Source organism: Pogona vitticeps, chromosome 4, assembly GCF_051106095.1.
Source record: "Pogona vitticeps strain Pit_001003342236 chromosome 4, PviZW2.1, whole genome shotgun sequence".
Classification (NCBI taxonomy): Eukaryota; Metazoa; Chordata; class Lepidosauria; order Squamata; family Agamidae; genus Pogona; species Pogona vitticeps.
This window is the reverse complement of record NC_135786.1, coordinates 89,423,718-89,450,000: the sequence shown is the minus strand read 5'-3', so window position 1 is coordinate 89,450,000 and position 26,283 is coordinate 89,423,718.

Here is a 26,283-nt window from a genome sequence, read left to right as displayed (position 1 = left end):
ATACCTTTTATAAGGTGTGCTGTCACATCGTCACATAGATGTTTAACCTCGATGTAGATATAGTGAATGCCCAGAGGCTATTCAGGTGACACGGACATTGTCTTCTGTGATTGGATGCCAGATGTATCAACAATAACAACAACAACAACAACAACAACAAAAGTTAGGCCTTAGTTTCATCGCTTACTAGAAAACAACTAAGATGTTATTTAGAGTGCAAGGGTGTAACATTTTTATTACTTGGAAATATGTCAGGCTTCTCTACAGGTAAAATTTAGACTCATTTCTACTGCAATACTACTTCCTTAGGTTGGTAGTGTATATCTCAATAAACAGAATTCTCTTTTGCCACTAGCATACTTTACTTCCATCTACATATATATAGAAGATCTCACTACAGTTCTATAACTCAAGCAGTCATAGCCAATAAAACGCAATGCGATGCCAGGCCTGGCTCCAGCTTTGCTTTTCAATGTCATAGGCTAGGGCTTTTAGGCTTAAGGGGCAATAATTTAGTCCTCTACTTAAATGTCCACATTTTGGGGTGCAATGCTCTCATTGAAAAACATAAAGATACACAGATATAATTAGGATTGTGTTAATCTGTTTTATTCACGCATTCTAAGCACTTTATTTAATTGATAGCTGTACTCTTTATAACTGCAGTGATTGCGTCTGGTACAATTAAAATAATCATGAAATGAAGTAATTTTCTTGCATCTTAAACACGAACCAAATTACTGGAATATTGCTACTCCCCCCCTCTTTCTCCTTCCACTCCCTCCTCCTCTCTTCCCCTTCTTCTCCCTTCTTTGTTTTTTTCCCTTTCCTATCTTACCTTATCAAAACAAAAACAGGAAATAGAATAAATTCCATAGCCTTTGGCCAGGCCTGTGTATTGCTCCATCCACTGTCTCTTTTATGGATGAACCTTAGAACCTTGGACCAGAATCCTGTTGGTGGCCAGTGAAGCATAATATTCTGCTGGAGGGTAGCTCCACCCAATCTCCATTCCATAAATGGAGAATGCAGAGCATGCCCATTGACAACAACAGGGCTTCAGCTTTCACAAGGAGTTCAGTGTCCCATATCTCCTTCTGTAAGCTCCATGAATGTTGTTGCAAATCATAGGTTGTACTTGCAGGTGGACTGACCAAAGAGCGCTTGTCCCATAGAAACTTGTAACTGGACGTGCCATTAGGGCTCGGGCACACTTACGTATGTATCAAAGCTTCTGTGACACTTTGTGACACAAGAGAAGAGTGGCCTCATCTCTCAAAGGACAAACTGACTCCCTCAACAAAACCTCATTCAAACCTTGAAAGTAACAAGTGCTTGCAACTACAATACTGCATTTACTGTTTTGGATAATGATGAAGATGTCATGAAATGACATTTCACATGTAATGTAAGAAGCAGGGTAAAAGAGAATAAGGAACTTTTCTAGTTACTTTCAGAACATGGTTTCATGGGGTAATTTTGAAGTATTTTTAGAGGCAATTTGGCAGGAATTTTTCATAATGCATTTCTTTTTCAATGCGATAAACAATAACATGTTCCTTTTCAAACACTACAATGAGTAACAGGTGTATTATTATTTTAAAAAGTAATAAGTAAAAAAGTAAAAAGTATAAGTAAAAGGTAATATTCCAACCTGTGTCCAAACTTCATATTCCTGTTTGATGTTCTCACAACAGGAGACAAATCCATGTGTCTGATTGATGGGAAAGGTCATAGCAAGGGGGCAGGACCAGGCACATTGTTTACTCTACCAAAGCAAAAGATGGCACTGTTCCTCATACAGAAGCTGATTGGGTTGACAGCTGCCCCTTTCTTCAGCACTCGCAAAAAGGTGGTATTCTCCACCATACTTGATAGGATGTGCAGGACAAGCCATGTAGCACGCACAATTCTTTCCTCAAATAAAGGAATATTCCTTTGGGTTCAGCAGAAATGGCCAGGTGAGACACTGTTCTACATATGTTGTCTTATTCATCACTGGTAAGGCTACAAGTGCAGTTTGGTGAAAAATGTCCTGCTTCCTGATATAAGTAGCCTGCTCTTTCTGACACTTGCCAGAAAGGACTAAGAGAAAGCCCAAGAGAAGGAAAAGGAGTGAGAAGGAAACATGCTGTCTCTTATCTCTGGTGAAGGTGGGAACTCCATCTTTTCCAGCATCACCGAGAAGAAAGGTATTCACTGTCTCCCAGATTTCTCCCTAAAACTCAAATTTGTGAATATTAGGGAAGAAAAAGAACAACATGAGAATGTGATTGACCACTGGTGCAGATCCTGGTACAAATATCAACCCCACTACAGATCATCTCGAGATCACTCAGACCTTGATTTCAGACCAATATCACAGACCTTCTAATGACTTTCAAATCTGAAGCATCAAGTCAAGATAAATTTAAGGAAGGAAAACCAGGAGCCAGGAGTGAATTTGCCCTTACTTGAGCAAGAAATCTTTTATAGCTGGAAAACTTTCATTTTCTGGTTCCCCCCCTCCCAACCTATGTTGTACAAATCTCATGATACCGATGTAAAGGGATAGAACATGTTAGAAAACAGTGCTCTCTGAAAGTAGATTTTCATTCTGCTAGTGTCAAGGATGAACATACAAAGCTGAAACCTTAAATATCTATTCTGATTATGATGAAGCCTCTGTAGCCTGTATAGCTTTTGTGTGCATTTCTTGGGATACAGCCTTGATACAAACGTTCCATTTCAGAATACAATGTTATAGAAAAGATCTCTGCAATCAAAAGTGACAGAAGGTGAAGACTGAAGCATTTTGTGAATCTGAAAGGATTCCTTTGTTCGGACTGTTCATAGGACTGGCTTTTGGCAAGCGACGTTGCAGTCTGGTTTATCAGCAAAGTGAAGCGGTAAGCTTTATCTACGTATCAGCTGATTTGACTCAGTCTGTCTGATAAAGATCGGTGGTGGTGGAGAAATCACAGCTACATACATTTTCATAAGGACTTTCCATGCCTGTCACTTTTTCCTACATCATAAGGATATTATGTAATTGCATCAGTTTGTAATTGGCATTAACATATCTATGGGAGATAAAATAATTCAGGGACGGGTCAATTCTACCAGGTCGTGTGCTGAGTCTGTTTAGACCACCTTGACATCCTCCATCTCAAAAGAGTTTGAACGTGTATAAATAAGACAAAAATTTTACATGGGAGAAAACACATGGGAATATTGGTACATTTTAAAAGTATGCATGGATTTTGTATGGATCATTGCAGAATATGTGTGATATGGAAGCAGATTAATGAGTCAACACAAGACACAGAGAAGAAGTATTTGGCCACACAAATGTTCTGCCTTCCTACAATACTGTTATCAAGGCAGTTCACAATCCATAAAAATGACTGGTTATCTGAAAAGGAGAACTAAATTCCCAACAATTTAAGTCAATTAACACACGTAACTCAATAAGCCAATTCATGTAATATTGCGAAATAATATGAACAAAATAGCAGCAAATAATAATGACTCACTCCATAAACTATTTTTTTAAAAATAATAAAACTGAAGGAGCAAACATACAGTACAGGAAACATAACAAACAATGCAAAAACATGAACAAAGCCCCCACCTATCTTAACGCGTCTGCAAGATCAGGTTACATTGTAAAGTTACAGAATGCACAAAAATAATTGACAAATATTGTGAACAACAAAAGGCATCTGTGCATAATTATATTGTAAATTGCCCAGAGAGTGCTCTAGCACTATGGGATGGTATATAAGTTGGGGGAAAAATTGCAGCAGTAGCAACAACAACAATAATAATACAGTGGACCCTCGACTTACAGACGGCTCGACTTACAGACTTTTCGAGTTACAGACTTCTCTGGCTGCAAAATTTAGATTCGACTTGCAGCCAGAGAATCCACTTATAGACCAGAAAAAAAACCAAAATGGAATAAAAATAGAATAAAAACCACTGGTTATGGGATTAATCGGTTTTCAGTGCATTGTAGGTCAATGGAGATTCGACTTACAGACTTTTCGACTTGCAGCCACCATTCCAATACGGATTAATTCCTTAAGTAGAGGGTCCACTGTAATAGAAAAGGCAAAACCTGTCTTTTCATTATTATTATTCTCCCTCCCTCTCTCCTCCTCGTTTTTGTCTTTTGTTCTCTCTAATAAATTCTTTTTTTAAGGACACTCTTTATTCTAGGGCTGCATTTGTTTCATCCAGATTCACTCTTCCACTTCTTTTATTCTGTGTAGGTGGTATTGGTTGTCAGTTAGATACTTGCATGCAATAGTCATTTCAGTTCTGCAGTATCTTCATGGATCTGTCCCAGTGAACAGGCAAGTCAGGGACCTAGGGACAATCACTCTGCTACTGACAGTCACCCAGCTCCAAAACAGTGCTGTATCTTGGTGACTGTCAATAGCATGCCACACTGCACTCCCCAAAGAACCCCAAGACCCTGGACTGGTTGGAAATCAAGCAGCAGACTTCGTTTGGAGGCTGTTATCTGCACCTAGATCTTCTAGGATCTGCAATAAAAGGCCTAAAACAAGAACAAAAATCAAGTCAAAGTTCATTGGGAACAATAATTTAGGTTTATATGGTTATTCACAAGTAGAGTTTGGCACATGTGCAGAGGCGGCAGGCCCAGCTTCAGAAAGGGCAGTGGAAGAGGTGGCAGGAGGAGGTTGGCAGAGGAGATGGGGGCAATGCAAATAAGGTGGGCAAGCATCCATTTCACTGAAGCAAAATGAAGCACTGAGGGAGGAAAAGTCAAGGGCTTTGTTTTGTCCCCAAACTGAGTCATGAACCAAACCATGAACCAGCTTGATTCATTTGTTTTTCTGATTCGTGGATCAATTCATGCCTAACTCTACTCACAAGCAGTCCATGTGCGGTTTTCATGCTTGCAGAAGGGAGAGAGAAACATGTTGCTTTCTTCAGGGCAGAAACAGAGAGAAAGAGAGACAGGGTTTAATGCATTCCTATGGGCTTTTTCTTTTCGCATAGCGAAAAATCCGGATAGCGACGATTTTTCTGGAATGGATTATCATTGTTATGCGGGGCACCACTGTAATATGAAAACTGCTTAAGACTGCAATCCTAAATATAGTTACTAGAGAGAAGGAGAGAGAGAGAGAATAAGCTGGGAGGGGGGAGGAGGAAAGGAAATAGGAACAGACACAGCTCAAGCAGGGAGGTAAGTCTACTCAGTGTATGGTACCAAACCCTTTCCTCTCACACTGGTCAGCTCTTAGGACATCCAGTGTTGATACAACCAATGTTACATAGACCTAACAGAACCTAACAGCTAATGTTTCTTGCCAGTCTGGGACTTGAATCGAAAAGGGTTCAACTAACTGAACTTAATTGACTGCATTCTGCTTGTGTACATGTTTAGTTTTCCAGAAGCAGAGACTCCAGTGTTGCAGGCTGGATCACAAGTGAGCAGGACTTTTCCAATGACCAAGGCCATGTCAGAATCACTGTACAAAGAAAAGTGCTTTTGAAGTCCACTTTTAAGCAAACTTTTTCATTTGTAGCAACTTTCTCCTGAAGAGACAGAATTTGCTGGTAATTGCAATTACATTAAGGTGAAAAAAGTATAACACCCCTCAGCACACCTTTGTGTTTTTCAGTTGTAGTATTTGCAAAACTCTTACTCCTCCTTGGTGCTTTATGTATGTAAATTTTCCTCATGGATGGACTAGCATGTTGGAAGAAGAGCCAAACATGCACGGGTAGGTTTGACCTTCTCTGAGTAATACGTGTGATAAGAGACATGTGTGGCATCCCTCCTTTTATCTACAACATATACTTTCAGTGACAGGTTTAACTTCTTGTGTGAACTGGGCCACACCTGCATCAGTGACATGGCTCAATTTAGTGTTTGATAGCGAGGCAACATAAAGGATTACCACAGGTTTGATCTTATCATTTTCAATCATGACCATAAATCTGTGTCCCAGACAAGCACCTAACTCTGATCTAACTTTCCTGTGAAGCCCATATTTCCCACAAGTCCCATCAAAGTTCACTGTATTAACCCAGGAGTTATAGGTTTCTGCAGAAATAAATTCTTCTAGCAGCAGCAAATGTTGGGACTTTCTACCGGTCTCTTGAAATCTCAATCTCTTGTAGAGAAGGCTCATTTTGAATGCTAAGATCTGAAGGTAATTCCAGTATCCACAGCAGAACTTTAATGTTAGTGGTTATTCATTGATAACCTATCTTCATTATTTCTAGAGATGTTCAAGATTTGTGGACCACTTCGATCAGTTTCTCCTTTGTGGGTTATCTGAGGAGGTTATCTGCACTGGTGCAAAGCCTGTTTGGATCCCTTTCAAACTGAGTAATAGCCTTTTAGGGGTAACCCTGCCCACCCTCCTGGTAGCATATATAACTGCGCCCAGCCCTAACCTCTCAGTTCCTTTTCATCCACCACCAGATCCCCAGCAATTTGGAAACCTCTTGCTGAGTATTTGAATTTTCTCATCATTGCCTTTTTCTATTCCTGTTTAATTTCTCCTTTAAATTTTGTTCACTAGTTTATTTTTGTCTATCATATCCTGATTGCCGTTCATCCCACTTACTGATTTTTACTTGGTTTTCTCTCGCTCACTTTGCTAGCTCTGCCCATGCATAGGGCCCCTGAAGCCTTGTTTAAGAAATGCAGCTCATGCAGGCCAGTATAGCTCTCACTGTTATTCAAAGGGCCTATTCTGCCTCAGAGAAGCCCATCTCTCCCAGCCTTGTCTGATCTGTAAAGCTTTCACCAAGCAAGGCTGGAGACTAAAACAGTCAAAATTCCATTCATTTCTTTGGGAACAGTCTCTCCAGCCTGCAGACAAGGCTTTGGGCCCACGCTTGTCAGATACCATTCTCCACCACAGTCTCTCTATCAATGGTGCCCTCTACTTGCTCCAGTAGACAGACTTTTTGCTCAATACTGACTTATTTGACTGATCTTGACTGACTTTTACCATCTGTGCTGATGTGAACAAAAGAGCCAACACCATCTTCCCAAGCGTCTCCTCCTTCTACCTCAGGTAGGGAGGAGCATGCAGCCAAAGCACGAAAAACTGCCATTAAGCGCCCCCCCCCCCCAGCCCAGCTGCTTCTGAGGCTCCTAAGCTGAAATGGGCAAAGTACATGAAAGACACGCATACTAAGAAGGCTCTATTACCAGTGTTGATAGCCTCACCTGCTCCATCATCAGTGATAGCTCCAGTGCCAATCCGGTATTCACCTACTCCATCTGGATTGGCATTTACAACAGTCATAGCAGAAAATTCCATTGATTCTGCCAGCATCCCCATCAAATCACTTTTTTTAAACCATATCAGCAGCCACTACCTCCGTTTCTCATCAAATAAGTGCCTTGCTGATTATGCCTCTTAAGTCATTGCTAGCAACATAGGCACTCTTGGCTTTGAACCACCCGTATTGCAGAAGAGTCTCAATCTCACATTGAAGATTTGGAGTTCAAGGGTGATGGTCTCTTTAACACCGAAATGGATGAACTCATGGACTATCTTATTAAAACATAGAATGTGGCAAAGCAAGTGAGCTGTACTTCACAGTCTGCCATCTACCTAAACTAATTCTGGGCTGTATCCAAGAACCTGGTGCTAACTGGACTTACCGTCATGTGAGAGCTTGATTATATCCTATAGATGCCATAAGCTTATAAACAAATGCATTTGGCTATCTGTGTGTGGTCAGATCAGCAGGTGACACAAGCACCAAGGAAGCTGGAACATTTCAGGATATGTTAAGACGTTCCTTTCTGAGTTATTCACCTGCACTATTGAATTAATGTTTACATCAAGGCCATTTTAAAGAAGATTAGATTCTAAATCCATATCAAGATATAGGCCTTGTACTCTGAGCATTGGTGTTCCATATATTTTATTTTGCTCAAATTTTAATATTTTTGAAAGCTTATTGTGAGATACTATGTGAGCATCTTCATTAACCTGCATCCTGTTCATTCAAGGGCAGATTAATCTGCTTTCTGTTTCAGAAATAATGCATTGAAAGCCAGCTGGATTGTGGCTCAATAAAAAAAATTCTGCATGTGTTTTTATCATTTTTTATTATCTCTTTTTGCTGAGTGAATCATTATGTAGATCGATCAAGTCATTTCATTATGATTCAAATGCACTCAACGGTTAATGAAAATATTAGTCTCTAGAAGAATTTATTTGAAAAAAATAAATGTTATTATTTTAAATTTTGTGATAAATGTGATAAACTTAGGAAAGAAAGTCAGTAAATCCTAAAGGCCATTTAAATTTATTTATTTTTTCTATGGAAGCATCTATATATTCACCTATAGCAACATTTCTATAAACTCATTGTGGTTCTAAACACCTGAAATAAGCCTGATATGGGGAACAGTAAAGCCACTAGAAAACAAACACAATAAAGCCAACACACAGCAAAGTTAACATGCAGTTAATAGCTTGACAATATAAAAATGTCTTGATTGTCCACTTGATAGCTGTCAGCATAAAGGCTAGTCAAATCTAGCTTGACATAAAATTCCATGAAGATGGTGCTACCACTTATTAGGCCCTGTCAGATGTTACCACCACTTACATTACCTTTGTTATAGAAGTACCTTCATGATGACCATAACTGACAGCAAGTTCATATGGGAGGAGGCAGTCCTCTGGCAATCCTGGTCTGAAGTCATTTTAGGCTTTACAGATAGCAGTGAAGATCCTGGATCAGTCAGGCCAAGAAACAAGTTGAATGCTGTGTGATATACATATATCGAGTAGAGTGCAATAAATATAATTGTGACAGGAATGGTCAGTGTTGACCAAAATTGTAAAGATGGGTCAGCTGAACTTATTTAGCTCTATTCCATCCATGGCTCACTCACAATGTGCCCTATTCCATTGTAAGCAGCCAATCTATTAAGAATACAGTCATGCCTCAATTTACGATTGCTTCACATTACGATGAAACCGCATTATGACGATCTTTTTGCGATCGCAATTGCGATAGCAAAACAGTGGTCTGAATAGGGCTTTTTTGCTTTGCAATGATCAGTTCCCTGCTTCGGGAACTGATTCTTTGCAAAACGATGATTTTAGAACAGCTGATTGGCAGTTTCAAAATGGCCGCCGGGTAAACAAAATGGCCCCCTGTTGTTTTCTGGAACGGATTCCTCGCTGCACAGGCAGTGAAAATGGCCGTCCTATGGAGGATCTTCGCTGAACGGTGAGTTTCCAGCCCATCGGAACGCATTAAATGGGTTTTAATGCGTTTCTATGGGCTTTTTAATTTCGCTTTACGATGTTTTCGTTCTACAGCGATTTCGCTGGAACGAATTAACATTGTAATGCGAGGATACTCTGGTTTCTCTTCAGATCGTATAAACATTGTAATGCGAGGCACTACAGTGCTGGCCAAACAGGATTGTCTTAAGCTGAAATCCTGTTGCATATTGCAGTAAATTGTACTAGAGTAGACCCATTAAATCTGTAAGGATTTGGTGAGAAATCTCTACAACAATCAGCTATACTAGTATAGCATACTGCAACATAGTATACTAAGCTACTGGATTTCAGTCAGTGTATTTTTCTCTCACACACCTGTCTGTACCTACCCTCCTGTCTGTTTCCTGAAAAAAAAAGAGACATTTGAAAATATCAGATCAGTCTTTGACCAATATAGGCTAATTACTCAATTCTGCCCTTACCTAGACAAGTGCTCCCTCAGGGACTTGGTGCAGGTGTTGGTCATCTCCTGGATTGACTACTGCAATGCTATCTATGTGGGGCTTACCTTAAGGCTAATGCAGAGACAGCAGCGGGTTCAGAATGCAACAGCCAGACTGGTGGTTGGTGTCAGTAAATGTAGCTATATCATCCTGGTCCTGGCTCACCTCCAATGGTTACCTGTTGCATCCTGATCAGGTTCAAGGTTTTGACACTCAAGTACAAAGTTCCCTGTGGTTTGGGTCCATGTTACTTGTTGGAGTGTCTTTCCCCCAGAAGTCATCTGCCCAACCCACTAGATCATCACAGGTGAGGCTCCTTGCAGTGGCCACCCCAAGGGAGGCCCAGAGGTCATCTACTAGAAGTAGGGCCTTCTTTGTGGTGGCCCCAACTCCGTGGAACCAGCTTCCAGAGGAGCTTCACCTGGCCCCCTCCTTCTGAACATTCAGGAGGCAACTGAAGACATGGCTTTTCAGGAAAGCTGCCCACACTGATCCTAGCTGACCACCTCTTGTTTGCCATTTTGTTCTTCTATAGTTTCAGCACCATCCGGTTTACTAGCTAGCTCTTATTTTGTTTTTAAATACCCTTAGTTTTATTTTGGTTGTTTTGGTTGTTATTGTAAACTGACCAGAACAATGCTTCAGCACTAATGGGGAACAGTATACAAATTAGTAACAGATAATAATAAATAAGCCAATTGTAACATTATCGCTGACCCAAATTAGTAACAGATAATCATAAATAAGCCAATTGTAACATTATCGCTGACCCAAGGTGGTTTGGATTCCATCTTGCATTTTCCCTCACCATGTTGGTTAGAGCTGATAGGAGTTGAAGTCCAAAACATTGGGAAGTCCAAAGGTTTCAAAGGTGTCACAGCTCTGGTCTACCCCAGGCTAGTAGAGGCTCTGTAGGGTTTCAGATAGGTGCCATTTTCAACCATACCTGGACAACTTAGTGACTGCACTTCCTATTGTTTACACTCAAAGCATATGTTCTAACACCAAGCCACAGTTGCACTTCAGTTAGAAGGTTAATTGTCTTGGAGGCAGAGTGTGTGAAGAAATTGAGTGTGGCTTTAAAATTAAACATAAAAATGTCCTGTAATCATGTAGCGGATAAAATGGTTTGGTCAGGAGTCTACAGATCAGACTGATTTCAAGTCTCCCTCAGCGGACCACCCCTTATTCATTAGTTTATCTCAACTGGCACTAACTGTCTTAATACTTTGGTAGTGAAAAGGAATAAAAATGTTTCCATGTACTGTACTTATAATTGTTCATAGATAAAAACAAACGTGTAGAAAGGTTAACTTGTTACATCACTGAGATTAACTGGTAAACTAGCTTCATTACTGGTTAACTGACTGGTTACAGAGCTGACAGAACACATCACCGTAACTGTCTTGAGATTCCATTGCTAACACTGACAGAACCCTAACTGGGAAAAGGCAGGAAAAAGAATCTGAGGTAGAAAGAGAACTATCGGCTGTTACTGGATTGACTGACATTCAGTCCCAGTCTAAAACTGTCCCTTCCAGTTATATTCAACAAATTGTTGGTGTTCGTTGTTAGGTGGAGGGTTCTGGTAATCTTCTTGCTGCTAGTCTGTGATGATATTGTTATCAGGGTAGCTAGAGAATTATAGGATTAAATGTAAATACATCAGAATTATTTGTATGTGTTGCCAGCATCAGGACTTTACATCAACATCTGAAAATATGCCAATAGACTCCATCTCTAGTGGAAAAAATAGCAAACACCATTGATTCTCAACAAGGCAGGAAGTGATAGCAGTATATATAAATGGGCTTGAGTCAATTAAGCCTCTTGATGCATTTTGTAAAAAAAAAAAGCAAATATGCACAGCTCCTTACAGTCAGTTTGTTTACACCAGTTTAAATTCAAACAGTTTTAGCAGAAAGTTTATTAAATATGTTGCAGGCGTGGAGTAATTCCCACAAATCTCTTCAATCACTAATGTTTATATGATGGATTCAGCTGCTATAATTATTGGAAAAGCACTGGACAAAGCCCATTGCAAAGTTAAATCCTTCCATAAGACCAGAGAATATTCCAGGAATTACATCAGAGAGAAGTGTATACTTTTAACTGTATGCTGGTGGTGGTGCTACTTTTCATCAATAGAAATACAGTGGTGCCTCGCTTAACGAGTGCCTCAGTTAACAACGAATCCGCATAGCGACGGATTTTTTGCGATCGCAAAAGCAATCGCATTGCGATGTTTTTAATGGTAAAACATCACTTTGCAATGATCAGTAAGCTGTTTCACTGACCGATTTCCGCATAGTGATGTTTTAAAAACAGCTGATCGGCGGTTCCAAAATGGCCACTGGAAAAAAATGGCCACCCGCAGTGTTTTCGCATCCATTCCTCGCATACCGGGCAGCAAAAATGGCAGCCGTATGGAGGATTTTCGCATAACGGTGAATTTTAAGCCCATAGGAATGCATTAAATGGGGTTCAATGCATTCCTATGGGCTTTTTCTTTTTGCATAGCGATGAATCTGGATAGCGACGATTTTTCCAGAACGGATTATGAATATGTAAACTGTAATATGAAAACTGCTTAAGACTGCAATCCTAAATATAGTTACTAGAGAGTAATTCGTAGTGGAATCATTAGAACATGCCTTCAGCTCCCCATATATAGGCTAGCATAATTAGTATGCTATACAGTTGTACCATGGCTGGCTATATTAAAATACAGTCACTTAAACTGCTTCTCAGTAAGTGAAATACATGAATTAACACAAATATTTAAAGCTGAATGTATAAGATTAATACAAGAGATCAGGATCAGATCTGAGAACCTCTGTGTGGTATCTGTGGGCTAGTGAATCAACTGAGATCCCACCAAGGAGAAGGGGAGAGGGGAAGAGAAGTGACCTTGTTATTCAAACCACAAGCATGGTCCCACCATCTCCTGAATGAGCTGTCTCTTCCGTTGATGGCAACAAAGAAGGAGAGTTTGGGCTTTACCTTAGAAATGGATCTTCCCTGTCTTTCCTGCTCCAAAGTCATGGATTAAATCAGTAAAGTGATGAGGCTGCAGGATTACTGAACATGGTTCTGGGGAAGGGCCAGTAAGAAGCAAGAAGGTATGAAAACAGCACAGAGGAGAGCCAATGTCCATCATTGCCCTTTTAAGAAGAAAGCAAAGAAGACTGTGTCCATTAAAGTCTTTCACTCCCTCCCTTCTCCACAGTTGGGGATTTCTTCTGTCAGATGGGGAAAAAAGGGGGGAAAGAACAAAAATTAAAATTAAAAAAAGAGTGCTAAGTTCTGTAGGACTGCCACTGGCTGAAAGGTCTGCACGACTGGTTGTAGGACCTGGCCTTGCACCTCCCCATTCACAGTTAAGAATGGGACTTTTCATAGAGAACCAGGGGATTGCTGCTGTGGACACCTCTAGCGGTGCCCTCACCCCATTCCCAGAGGGCACATCTACATTTATTGAAGTCTCAGGTGGGATATCTGACAGCAATGCCCCCACCCCATTCTTGGAGATACAGAGTACAGCCAAACCACTTTCCATTACTGAGGGTCCAACGAGGGTAAACCAGGAACCCAAACAGAAGAAAGAGAATGGCAGATGGCAGAAGGCAGGAAAGGGGGGGGGGTTGGAAAAGGAGAAGGGCAAGAGAAAGAGGGTCCCTTAGAAGACCCAGGAGAAGCAGTCAGGGTTTCAGATCTGGGGCTAGACCTTAGAGGAGGAAGGAGGGGGAGAAGAAAAGACGAGGGATGATGAAGAAGAGAGGGTCGGAGATGATGACTGCAAACTAGAAGAGGGGGCATGGCATGACACTCAGGAGGAGCTGGGCAAGGTGTGTAATGCTGAGGAGATCCCAAGACCAGAAGGAGAGTGGGACTATTATCTACAGAGAGGACCCCTGAACCACGGTCATCTTAGAACTCTTTGTGCCAAAGGGACCAGGACTAATGTACCAGAGCCCTTATCCTCCCAACACCATGAGCTAACATGGAGGCCCAAACCCTCCACCTGGTATGTTGCCCTACCCATAAGTCTCGGAGAGCCCACCATTACCCAGTTCCAATGCTGGAGGAGGAAGGGACAAAAAGAGCATCAGAAGCTCCCCTAGCAGCAGCAGCAATAGGGACCCGAGGTGCTCACCTTCTCCAGTACCCTTGCATTCAGGAGCCAAGGAGATCCATGTCCCGTTGCAGTTCTACAGACCCTTGCTACACACGTTCTCCACTTTTTGGCACCATGTGGAGAGTGCCGTTGGAGGAGAGGAGTGATTTGACCACCCCAGTGAAGTTAACTGGGGTTGGTAGATAGACTGAGACTGAGCAGGGGCTAGTGACAAGAACTAGCCCCTCAGAAGAAGTTCCTTGGAGTGTCTTTTCCTAAGTTGTTTATTTTCCCCACCCAGGTTGTGATAAACCCTTTGCCATTTAAGCTACCATGTGTCAAGTCTATGGTTCTGGGAATGGAGGGGAGGGCCACCCATTGACTCTGGCAGGGTCGGCCGGGCTCAAAACCAGGGATGTAGAAATACCAACCAGAAACCAGACAAATACTGGATCAAAATGTTACCAAAAAGGCACAGGGTGGGTCACGCTGTTCACCTGCACTTTGGCACTGGCTACATCTCTCTAGCCTGGACACAGCCCTCTGTTGTGGCTGTCCTTAGTTTCATCAAGCTTCAGCCCTTATCCTTCCACAGGGTGTCTGCTTCAAACCCGGTAAACTTGCCTGTAACGCCAGCACTGACAGAAGTGTTAAATGGAAGATGAATTCCCAAAAAGATGCCATGTGACACTGTGACAAGAAGACAGTCCCTCTGCTGATTTTTCTTATACCTCTAAACGTAACAACCAGCCCAAGCATGTCATACTGACTATTGGCCTCTGCTTCCATCAATAGGACTCAGCTAAATGTACAGAGAAATTGTAGGAGGTACCTAGAACAAGTCTTCTAAAGCTTGGTAAATTTGAATTTTCTTCCCTGCTTCCAACTTCCAGAGAGAGGGAAGGGAGGGAGGGAAAGATTTATCCATGAGGCAAGGTTTTTAAAAGCAGATTTTTTTCAACCACACAAATGACTTGTCAGACCCCCACCCACCCCACCCTCCCAAACACAAACAAGGCTGAGTGGTTGTTTTTGTGTCTTTACACTGCAGTCTGCAGACTTTTTGAACTGATTAAGAAGATGAGGCTCTTGCTGAAAAGAAGTTGTTTTATTATGGTTTGATTTAAATTTGGAAACCAAGCACTTCCCAGGTTAGGGTTCCCAGGTAAAGGTTCCCCTTGAAATTTTTAGTCCAGTCGTGTCCGACTCTAGGGGGCGGCGCTCATCCCGCTTTTCAAGCCATAGAGCCAGCGCTTGTCTGAAGACAGTTTCCGTTGTCACGTGGCCAGCGTGACTAGGGAACACCGTTTTACCTTCCCACCTAGATGGTACCTATTTATCTACTCGCATTTACATGCTTTCAAACTGCTAGGTTGGTGAGGAGCTGGGACAAAGCGATGGGAGCTCACTCCATTGCATGGATTTGATCTTACGACTGCTGGTCTTCTGACCCTACAGCACAGGCTTCTGCAGTTTAGCCCACAGCACCACCATGTCCCTAACCACTTCCTAACCTTTGTATAAATTGTGTTACATTACACTGCCTGTTCTATAAGTTCGTAATAAACAAATATGCATAATCTAGTTTCTCTCTCTGTTTCTCCACCTGTACATCTGTTGGTCTCTGACTCTACCACTTGTTCCCAACAGCACCCTTGGTGACCCACTGCATGACAAAAAACCGTATCTTCTGTGACATAGGTCTCCTTTGTCTTTATGTGGAGAATGATGAAGGGGGACCTTCTCAAGACTACACTAGAGAGGTCCAGGTGTCTCTTTCATCTGAAAGCTGTTCTACTCAGTTCCTCAGTTCTGGGTAGGCTTAATAAGATAATAAGATTACACGTTATTAAAACATGCATAATGGTGAGGATGTTTAAGGAATGTAAAAGAAGGGTGCCTTGCAACTTGTCATACCTCACAGGTATAGGAGTGGAGCCGTACTTATTTTTATTGGACAGACGGAGGATAAGAACACTATAGGTCAGTGGTAGAACCTATGCTTTGTACTCAAGACACTCCAAGGTCAGTTCCTAGCATCACCAGAAAAGGAATGGGAAAGCCCCTTTCTCAAATGCTGGAGAGCTGTTGCCAGATAACATAGCCGATGCCGAGCTAGAAGAACTAGTGACTTGACTCAAGTTCGAAGAAGGTGTCTATGAATAATATATGGCTGCTGCATCTTCCGGAGGGTACTTTTTAAAAGTATCCTGTCGACCTTCATCCTAAACTTATGGTATACTGCTCTCAGGTACGCTGATTTTCTTGATTCTTTGGACTAATGCTTTCTTGCATTATTCATCTTTTTCAATAATAAATTTAGGTACCATTCTAAGACAATCAAAGACCTGGCTCCCTGCATAGACAACAAGGTTAGGGATGCCCCAGAATTGCTCTTAGAAGCTTTGCAGAGCATTTTTCAGCTTCAGATGGCACTCTAATAGCCAATCCTATCACACAGGGTTCCCCCCCCCCCAATATTGGCCATTGTGATTGGCAGGCAATGAGAAGCTTCTGGATTGGCCACCAAGAAGCGTATCCTGGCAGAAGCAATAAGGAGACTGAGGCAAGAGGATTCATTGCAAAATTATGTGTAGAGAGTCTAAAAACTTGCTACGGCAGAAAAAGGAAGAGCATTTAAGGAAATCTTGGTTAGAGCTAAGCTTGGCAGCCTTGGAAAGAGGTACAGCTACATTCTGGTCATTAGTGTCAAGGGGAATCAGGATCTATTCTGGTGCCCTAGACAACCACATAAGTTCTTCACAATGGCAAACTCATTTTTTAGCACTTTGTAGACATACTATTCCTGGGATTAAACCAGGACCACTTTTTAGCTTGAACTCTCTTCCTCTCTCATCCAGCCCTGACTGGGACCCAATCACTCCTGATGAAATAAATAATCTGATCATCTCTTTGCCTAGTATCAAAGTTCCTGGAGAGGACATGCTCCCAGGAGAACTGTGTAAATCAAATACCACCTGGTGGTGTGCAGTGCTTGCTACAATGTTCACCTATATTAACCAGGATGGGGAAATACCTCAGTATTGGGGAGTGAGCATTATTGTCTTTATCCACAAAAGAGGCTCCAAAAATGATCCAAATAACTTTAGGCCTATCTGTTTCCCCAATGTAGTTTTCAAATCTTTACTGGGCAAATTAGAATGCTGGGCTGCTGAGAAGAACAGGCAGGGTTCCAAAAAAGGGAAATCCAGTGTAGATCAATGTTTTGTACTCCATGATTTGATTTAAAAAATATCCACGACTAGATAAGAAGGAGCTTTATGTCATCCTTGTGGATTTCAGTTCAGCTTTTGATCTTATAGAGAGAACAACTGTAGTGAAAACTTCCTGCCACCAATATCAACAGAAGGCTGCTATTTTTCATCCAGGTGCTTCACTCAAATGCCAATCGTAGAGTAAGGCCTTGGGCAGGCAGGCTGTTGTCAGAGACAGCACTGACAGAAGAGTCCTTTTCAATTTCTATATTAATAACATCTTACAAGAGTTGCCTTGAATTCTTCCCACCTTCATTCTGGAATCTCAAGCTTTCAGTCCTTTTATACACAGATGATATGGCAGTGGTCTCCACTACACCACCTGGCACATGAAGACTTTTGGCTAAACTGAGCAGATTCTGCATAAGAGGACACCTCTTGATGATAAACCCATTGAGCAGTTACTAACTTTAGATATCTTTAGATATGCTTTAACGCCCAACTTTTGTGGAGGCATCATCCAAATGCAATTAACCTGGAAGTGTCTTATTCCACTCATTCTCTTTTGCGGTTTACCACAGTCCACAGGGAGATTTTAGGAGCGCCTGCAGTTGAGGTATTTTCTAAGAAAGTCCCCCCCCCCAAATAACATAGGGGGCAGAGATAAGGGGATATGCAAAGACCATCGCTCAAGGGTTGGTTCAAAACTCTTTCATACAATCTCTCCTAACTGCAACCCATGGCACACCACTGGCTGCATGCTTAAGGTATGAAACACATTGCATTAGCCATGTATTGGCTGAATTTGGCCTGCATGAGTGATTCTTGTCTTGCAAAGATGTGCAAATAAAGAAGAACTCCAGAGTCCATCCTGAGAGTCCTGGGTAAACTCACTTAGACCCATGTTAAAAAGCTTACCCATCTTTGCTTCTAACAGGTGCTTAAGTGGTTAGATTTTGTGTTGTTGTTGTTGTTTAGTCATTAAGTCATTTCTGACTCTTTGTGACCCCATGGACCAGAGCACACCAGGCCCTCCTGTCTTCCACTGCCTCCCGGAGTTGGGTCAAATTCATATTGATAGCTTCCATAACACTGTCCAACCATCTTGTCCTCTGTCGTCCCCTTCTCCTCTTGCCTTCATTCTTTCCCAACGTCAGGGACTTTTCTAGGGAGATTTCTCTTCTCATGAGATGGCCAAAGTATTGGAGCCTCAGCTTCAAGATCTATCCTTCCAGTGAGCACTCGGGGTTGATTTCTTTCAGAATGGATAGGTTTGTCCTCCTTGCAGTCCAGGGAACTCTCAGGAGTCTCCTCCAGCACCACAATTCAAAAGCATCAATTCTTTGGTGGTCAGCCTTCTTTATGGTCCAGCTCTCACTTCCATACATCGCTACTGGAAAAACCATAGCTTTGACTATGCGGACCTTTGTCGGCAAGGTGATGTCTCTGCTTTTTAAGATGCTGACTAGGTTTGTCATCACTTTCCTCCCAAGAAGCAGGCATCTTTTAATTTTGTGGCTACTGTCTCCATCTGCAGTGGTCATGGAGCCCAAGAAAGTAAAATCTGTCACTGCCTCCATATCTTCCCCTTCTATTTGCCAGGAGGTGATGGGACCAGTGTTTAGGTTTTTTTTATGTTGAGCTTCAGACCATTTTTTGCGCTCTCCTCTTTCACCCTCATTTAAGGAGTGCCCTGTTACAAAAACTACACTGGCTAACGGTCCATTTCTGAGCCCAATTCAAAGTGCTGGTCATTACCTATAAAGGTCTATACAGCTTGGGCCCAGGCTACCTGAAGGACTGTCTCCTTATATGTGCCTTCTCAGCAATTAAGATCAGCAGAGGAGGCCCTCCTCTCGGTCCCATTGCCAGCACAAGCACAGCTGATGGGGACACAGGAGAGGGCCTTCTCTGTGCAAGCTTCCAGGCTATGGAATGCTCTCCCTCAGGAGATCAGAATGGCCCCTTCCGAAAAAACCTAAACACCCATCTCTTCAGGCAGGCTTTTAACAATTACAGCTGAATCCCTGAACCCCATTTTAGCAGATAATTTTAATCTTTTTTATGTTTTCATGTTTTAAACTTTTAATTGTATTTTAAATCATATATTGTTTAATTTATGTTTTAATATTTAATGTATTGTTTTTAAATTGTGTGAATTTTAACGATGTGAGCTGCTTTGGGTCCCTTGGGAGAAATGCGGCATAACAACAACAACAACAACAACAACAACAACAACAACAACAACAACAACAACAACAACAACAACAACAACAACAACAACAACAACAACTGTATCCTCCCCATCCATGAAGTTCAAACCCAGGTCTCTTGTGTCCCAGTCCATCACACTATCTATTCCACCTCACTAGACTAGCACTAAATTAGCATTGCATATCGCTGATGGCTACCTATTAGCCCCTGAAAAACATCAGACAGGAAAAGTTGGATATCAAAGAAGAAAAATGGAAAGCACCGATATCTGTCTTGTCTCTCAAGCATTGTGGTGATGGAACTAGTTATGGAATTCCAGAATACAGTTAATGAAATAATTCATGGTTGCTCTTTTCTTCCCCTAGATGTAGTATAAAATAGGCTGAATATTTTCTTCCTTGGAAAATTCTCTGTTGCGGTTGTTTTTGTGGCTGAAAAGGGTCTTTGTGCATTGATCCTGAAAAGCATTCCATGTACTTCAATATTAAAGTAAATTATGGATCTCAGTGTAGCAATGTTTGACAGCATTGTTATGTGTTCTTTCCTGTTATTAAGTTATCACCACCAAAGATCTGTGACAGCTCACAACTCATTTTGCCTTTGGTCTCATTCAGAACTATGTAACTCTCCAATATTTGAGCCTAGTATCAAGCATACGTTATCTGAAAGGCGATCATTCTCTGCCTTCCTGTTTGGTCTGCGGACATTATCCATGTGGCACAATATATGGCAAATGCAAATGGGTAATGCTAGCTAGCGAACAGATAAGCAAGTCACATGGTCCTGAAATTATGGTAAATCTGAATTGATGGCCTCATTAGTACTATCTCCTTTTGTCTTCTTTAGAAAGAGAAAAAAAACTATCATACAGGAGGAAGTCATTTTGCATTAATGTTGATAGAAAGCATAATTTTGCAGTTTTTCATTATAATTTAGCTTTAATTAAAGTGTTAATTAAAATGTTCCAGAAGAGGACATCTGCATTTAGAATAGGGGGAGAAAATCCACACATGAGATGAGTCACTGGGTTTATTATGGTTTCTATAAATGCATTTTAAGATGACTGGCGAGGCAACATTTAAGGAAATGTTCCAGACTAATAAAGTTCTCCTTAAAGGCTCATAGGATGAGATCACACTCATGATGAAACATGAACCCGCTGTGATACCTACTAGTCTACCCAAACTCCAGCAATGAAATCATAGCCAGTGTTGTACAATGACGAGGAACCACATTCAAATCTCACTCGGCTGCTTATTGGGTGACCTTGGGCAGCTGTTCCCTCACCTAATAGAGGGAGCAACAGAGCTGTTGTGAGGAGCAATGGATCTAGGTACTCTACTTTGAATTTCTTGGAGGAAAAGTAGGATATGGGTGATCCAGGTGCCATTTTCTAAAGAGGACATTGGCAAACTGGAGCATGTCTACAGGAGGGTGACCTAGATGATGAAAGGATCTGGAAACCAAGTTCTATGAGTAAGAGCTGAAAAAGCCATGAGCACTATGACATATATTCCCATCTCCCTTTTGTAAAAATGGGTTGGAATTAGTGGCGGAACCAGGTTTTGAATGTGGGGTGGAGCTCGTAATGGGCAACATTAAAGTTTGAAATCCTATGTCTCATTCTACTTTATTTTTATTTTTCTGTGAGGTCTAGGGCTGGGCTGCCATAGCATCTGGTTGCCATGTTTTACTTGGATTTTGAGCTCATTTTCCTGGATTCCTCTTGTTTCAATTTTCAGTTGGTCTAGAATCAGATCTGTCTTTCCACTCAGTCCTTGTCTGCCCTGCTTCTGCAACACAGTGGTAAGACTGACAAATACTGTTATGGAATTCCAAGGTCTTGCCCCATGACAAGACACATTTTGGACCAGAAATCTTAGGGAATGAGATGCTGCAATTCTGGCAACCCAATGAAGCCCAAACTGAAGACAAGGCTCAAATAGTAATATAGTTACCAGGCATGCAGTATCACGTTCCCTAAAATTTCAGGGCCAAATCCCAAGACCAAATCCATCCTCTGCACTACAGTTGCACAATGCCTAACATTGGCCTTACAGCCATCACGTGCAGCCACATAGATGGGTGCAAATGTGTCTACAGCAATCATATATTCTGAAACAGTTCACATCAACTTATCATTACTGTAAAATCCATGAAAATAAATCCCAAGAAAGAATGGGAGACTCATCATTATTCTGCAGGGCAAATCTATGGACAAATACTTGGAAAGTGTTTGTCAACAGGCATATGATTATACAATATGTGGCCACTTCCCTCTTCTGACAGCAGAGCACAACGCTGAGCATCAGACCTGTATGGGAAAATACTAGTTTCTGAGGTAACTTTGCACCTGGGGCTGATAGAAATTTCAGTCCATTTTCCTCCCTGGGTTGAATAATGAAATATGAAAACATGTCTCAGCTTTGTGAACAGCATATTACAGTGGAGAAAAACAATTCTATTTTAGGTCATGCCCTAGTTAAGTGCTAAAATAAATAGGTATTGATTTTGTGATATAGCCTATTTCAGTGGAGACTAGCAGAAGCAGTGTGGGCTGAGGCTGGACTATCCATTTGGTTGCGACATGGCTTACACCAAAGAGCAAACCATTATTTTATTTCTTAAATGCAAAGTGAGGCTAAAATCTTATCTCATGTATGTGAGAGTAAATCCCATTGAATTAAATTAGACTTACCTCTCAGTAGAAAAGTATGCACATGTGCTTTTAAGGTTCATACAGAGAAAGTAGCTGTACATTTTATTTTCATGTTGTTCGTTGTAGTAGTAGTAGTAGTAGTAGTAGTAGTAGTAGTAGTAGTAGTAGTAGTAATAAAAATAAAAATAAAAATAAAAATAAAAATAAAAATAAAAATAATAATAATAATAATAATAATAAAAATAATAATAATAATAATAATAATAATAATAATAATAATAATAATAATAATAATAATAATAATAATAATAATAATAATAATAATAATAATAATAATAATGAGCCATCAAGTCAATTCTGACTTCTAGCGACTCTTTTTAGGGGTTTCCCGGTAAAGAATACTCAGAAATTATTTATCATTCTCTTCTTCTGGGGATGCCATTGGATTGTGCAGCTTGTCCAAGGCCACAGGGGCTGATTTTACTCATAGGAGACCCAGTGGGGAACTGAATTCCCGGCCTCTGGTTCTGCAGGCAGACACATAAACCACTGAGTTCTGCATGACTCAGACTGGGCATTGCAAAGCTTGTAGCTGATGAACAGAAAGTCCCCAAATCATCGTGGTTAGATACTGAGCTTCTGGATCTGTAGTTAAGCTGAAGTTCTAAGATGCAGATTGCAGTCAACAAATCAGTTTGAGATGTGTTAGTGGTATCATATTTCACTGCAGGTGTTGCACCATCCATTGTCTTTCTCCATCTCTGTAGACACAGAAATGGCAGTCAGTTGGTGAATCCTTCTCTTTCCTGTATCAAAGCACATGGTTCCTGTTTTGGCTGGGAGTAAAAGGACCCTGAAACATGTCAGTCCCTGATATAGGAAAAGCTGGCAATTAAATGTAATAGGCAAGTTACATAAGGCACAATCTACAACCACAGCAAGGAGATATATTATAATTCAATAAGGACCATGCTTCACCTAGGACTCCATCTAACGCTACTTTATGAGGTAATACAAATATGTGCATATTAGAGACTGTACATATGAGTAAATGTGTGTATTAGGGAAAGCCGAATTTAGCTGTGCCCAGGGGCCCACATAAAACCTACAGCAGTTCACATCTTGGTAGGTAACCAAGGCCGTTACTGCATTCAAGGCGGATGTCAGTCAACGGAACGACACTGACCAAGTCAGTTCAGCAAGTCAGGGGACATGCGGAAACAAATGTGAATTTGTGGATATATATAAGAAATCACGGAATGAAACAGAAATTGGAGAGACAAACATGAAGAGATACATGTGAGACTGGCCCATAAGTATGGACAAAGGCTTTAAATCCTCTTCTACTATAGCCCTAAAAATCCAAGCCTATTTTGTTTCTGGGGGGAAAAAAACTGGCCAAATCCCCAGGTGGTATACAGAAAAACACAATGGACTGGCTTTCATTTTTGTGTGTGGCAGAATTGGATCCTGAAGTGTCAGGGCCTTGTAAAATGCCAAAGGATGCCACCTTGTAAAGCCAGATCTCCTCTTTGTCTGGAGCCACTGTTCGGACCACTAAGGAGGGTCCTACTTTAACTATATGCTTGGACTCAGATATATATAGCTCAGTGTAGGCCATTTGCCTGGAAATGCAGGCCTTGAATTTGTAACTCTTTCAGAGGTGTTAGGGCCAGTCTACCAGCCCGGGAAAGCCTGCATTGGCAGCACGGAAACCCTGGCCCAGAAGCGGATAGCGGTGGAGAAAGGCAGCGCTTGCAGCGAACGCCGTCAAAGCCTTCCATGGTGGCAGAGAAGCCACGCTGCAGTGGAGAAATGCGGCAATTGGGGTGAACCCCAGGAAAGCCTGAGGCGGCAGAGAAGCCCTGGCCCAGGAGCGGCGGCTGGAGCCTGGGAGTCTTCCTGGCAGCGGTGGTCGCAGCGGTGGAGGTAAGGTGCTGCTTTTTAAAAATTGTTTTGGGAGGCTTTTGCAGGGTGGGATTGGGCTGGTGGGGTTATGTTTCTTTTTTATTTGTTTTGTTTTCTGCAGCCCCAGGGGCTTGCAGTGTTGTTGTTTTTTTAATTTTTCTTCAGCCGGAATGGATTAATCAATTTTCAATGCATTCCTATGGGAAATGCCTTACGAACATTTCAACTAACGAACGTTTTCCGGAACGGATGAAGTTTGTAAGTAGAGGTACCACTGTACATTATCTAGAGATGGGCATGAACCAGCAAAATGGTGGTTCATTTTGGTTTGTGGTTTGTTAACGTCCATGAACCATGAATTTCTGATTGTTTTCCTAACAAACCATGAATTGGTTTGTTGGGCTTATAAAAAAAAAAACCCAGCCTCCTAGAAACACTCACTTCCCATCACGCCTTCCCACTGCCCCCACCGCATCCCTAACTTTTGCTGCCACTACCTCCTCCTCATCCTCCACTGCTGCCATCTTGAAAGCAGCCCAGGTTGGCTCACACAGCCTGGCTGCCTCTGCACATCTGCCTAATTTTCAATTATTTTTTAAAAATTAAATAAATCTTAAAAAATTAGAGGCAGTCTGGGGCTGCCTCTGCACGTGTGCCTGCCTCTCAGCTAAAAAAAGAAAGAAAGAAAACTTAAGAACAAGTTTTAATTTTTTATAAAAGTAATTAATTTTTAAAGATTTTTTAAAAATAAAAACAAATTTTAGACAACCTCATGGCTGCCTCTCTCTTTTATTTTTAAAGAGCCCAGTTGCTTTAGTTGAGCCCACCTCTCAGCTGAGGCAGCCCAGGTTTTGTTTTGTTTTTTTTAAAGACCGCAATCAAGCTGTCTAAAGTGACAATGACAGCCAGATGAGGTTCTAGCAGGATGACTCTGTGCATTCACCTGCCGCTCAGCTGAGAAGTGGGTGCAGGTGCAGAGGAAGCCTGCTTGTGGGGCCCAGCTGGGCTGCCTTTCAAGGGGGCAGCAGTGGCAGAGGATGAGGCAGTGGCAGAAAAGTTAGGGAGGTGACAGGGCAGTGGGAAGGGGCAGGGAGTGTCTCTAGGTACCTGGGGGGTATCTCTCAAATAATTTTTTTAAATTATCTTTTTTGTGATGAACGGACAACTTGAAAGTTGCTAAAAATTCATTCGTTCATATTTGTTGGGGTTGTTGTGTTTGAGAAACAGGAATCAATGAGTTAGTGATCTCCGATAACTTTTCTGATTCGTTTGTTTTGCTTCGTACCCATTTCTAACTGTAACTATGGAGTTCGGATGACGGGGGTGGGGGGGGAGAACAACCGCAATATACTGAACAGGGTTCACGGTTCTCACTTAAGGCTTAACTAGAAGCTTAGACTCAAAGAACTGGCCGATTCATCAAAATCGTGATCAGAAGGTAAGCCATCTCTTTTTGTAGATTGGTTAGAAGCTACGATTTAGGCTCTCTTATACCTTTCATCCCTTGGGGTCCAGGATTCTCAAACATCCTTCTTCATTCCACTTGCTGCTTTGCGCCCCCCTCGCCGAGCCTACTTTCTCCTTTGTTTCTTAGTGTCACATAATTTTATCAGGGTCTTCTCACTTATCTAACCACTTATCGGCATATGGTCTGTCTTTCTGCCCGTTTCCCTAGAACACCTGCCCCAAAGCATCCCCCCTTTTCTGTTTTGCAGTTCATGACTTACTCAGCAGTGTTTTCAATTAGATCTTATATTTCATTAGTCTTTTCCCCCAACCACCTTATCTCTAGGCATTCTGCGCTGTAATTTTTCTACCTTTTGAAACCTCTTCTCAAAATTCAGACTGTCCCTGTGAAGTTCCTACATCCAGGACTTGGAAGATTTCAGTCCCTCCCAAACCAATAATTCTCCTTTCATACACAGAACTACAAACAGCCTGACAGTTTTACTACTGGAGCAGCTGGGGTGTTCAGGAACTAAACTCCATGCCATCTCACCTGTTCAGCAATCAGTCTGAGACTTCACTGCCTCAGACATCATACAATATAATAACAGTAATACTATATAACAGCGACACATACTGTAGTCAATCACTGACTCCTTCCTTCACTGCATTGTATATGTATGCTGCAAATTCTCCCCCCCCCCCCCAACTTAATTATGACCTTGCAGCTACAACCGCACCCATTTATGGGAAAATCCCTACTTCTTTTCTGGCAATCTGTCCATTTTTTAAAAAGAGGGAAATACATCCGTTTTGGTATTTTCAGTATTCTCATGGCAATGACTCTATACTCAGGGCCCACAAATGAAGTTAGATTGCACAAGCATTTTTTAAAATCTAGTTTTAAAATAATTATGTAAAATGCTGTCAGTTATAGAGACATTTGGATGGTATTCCATCTTGCTGACCTCCATTCATGAAGAAG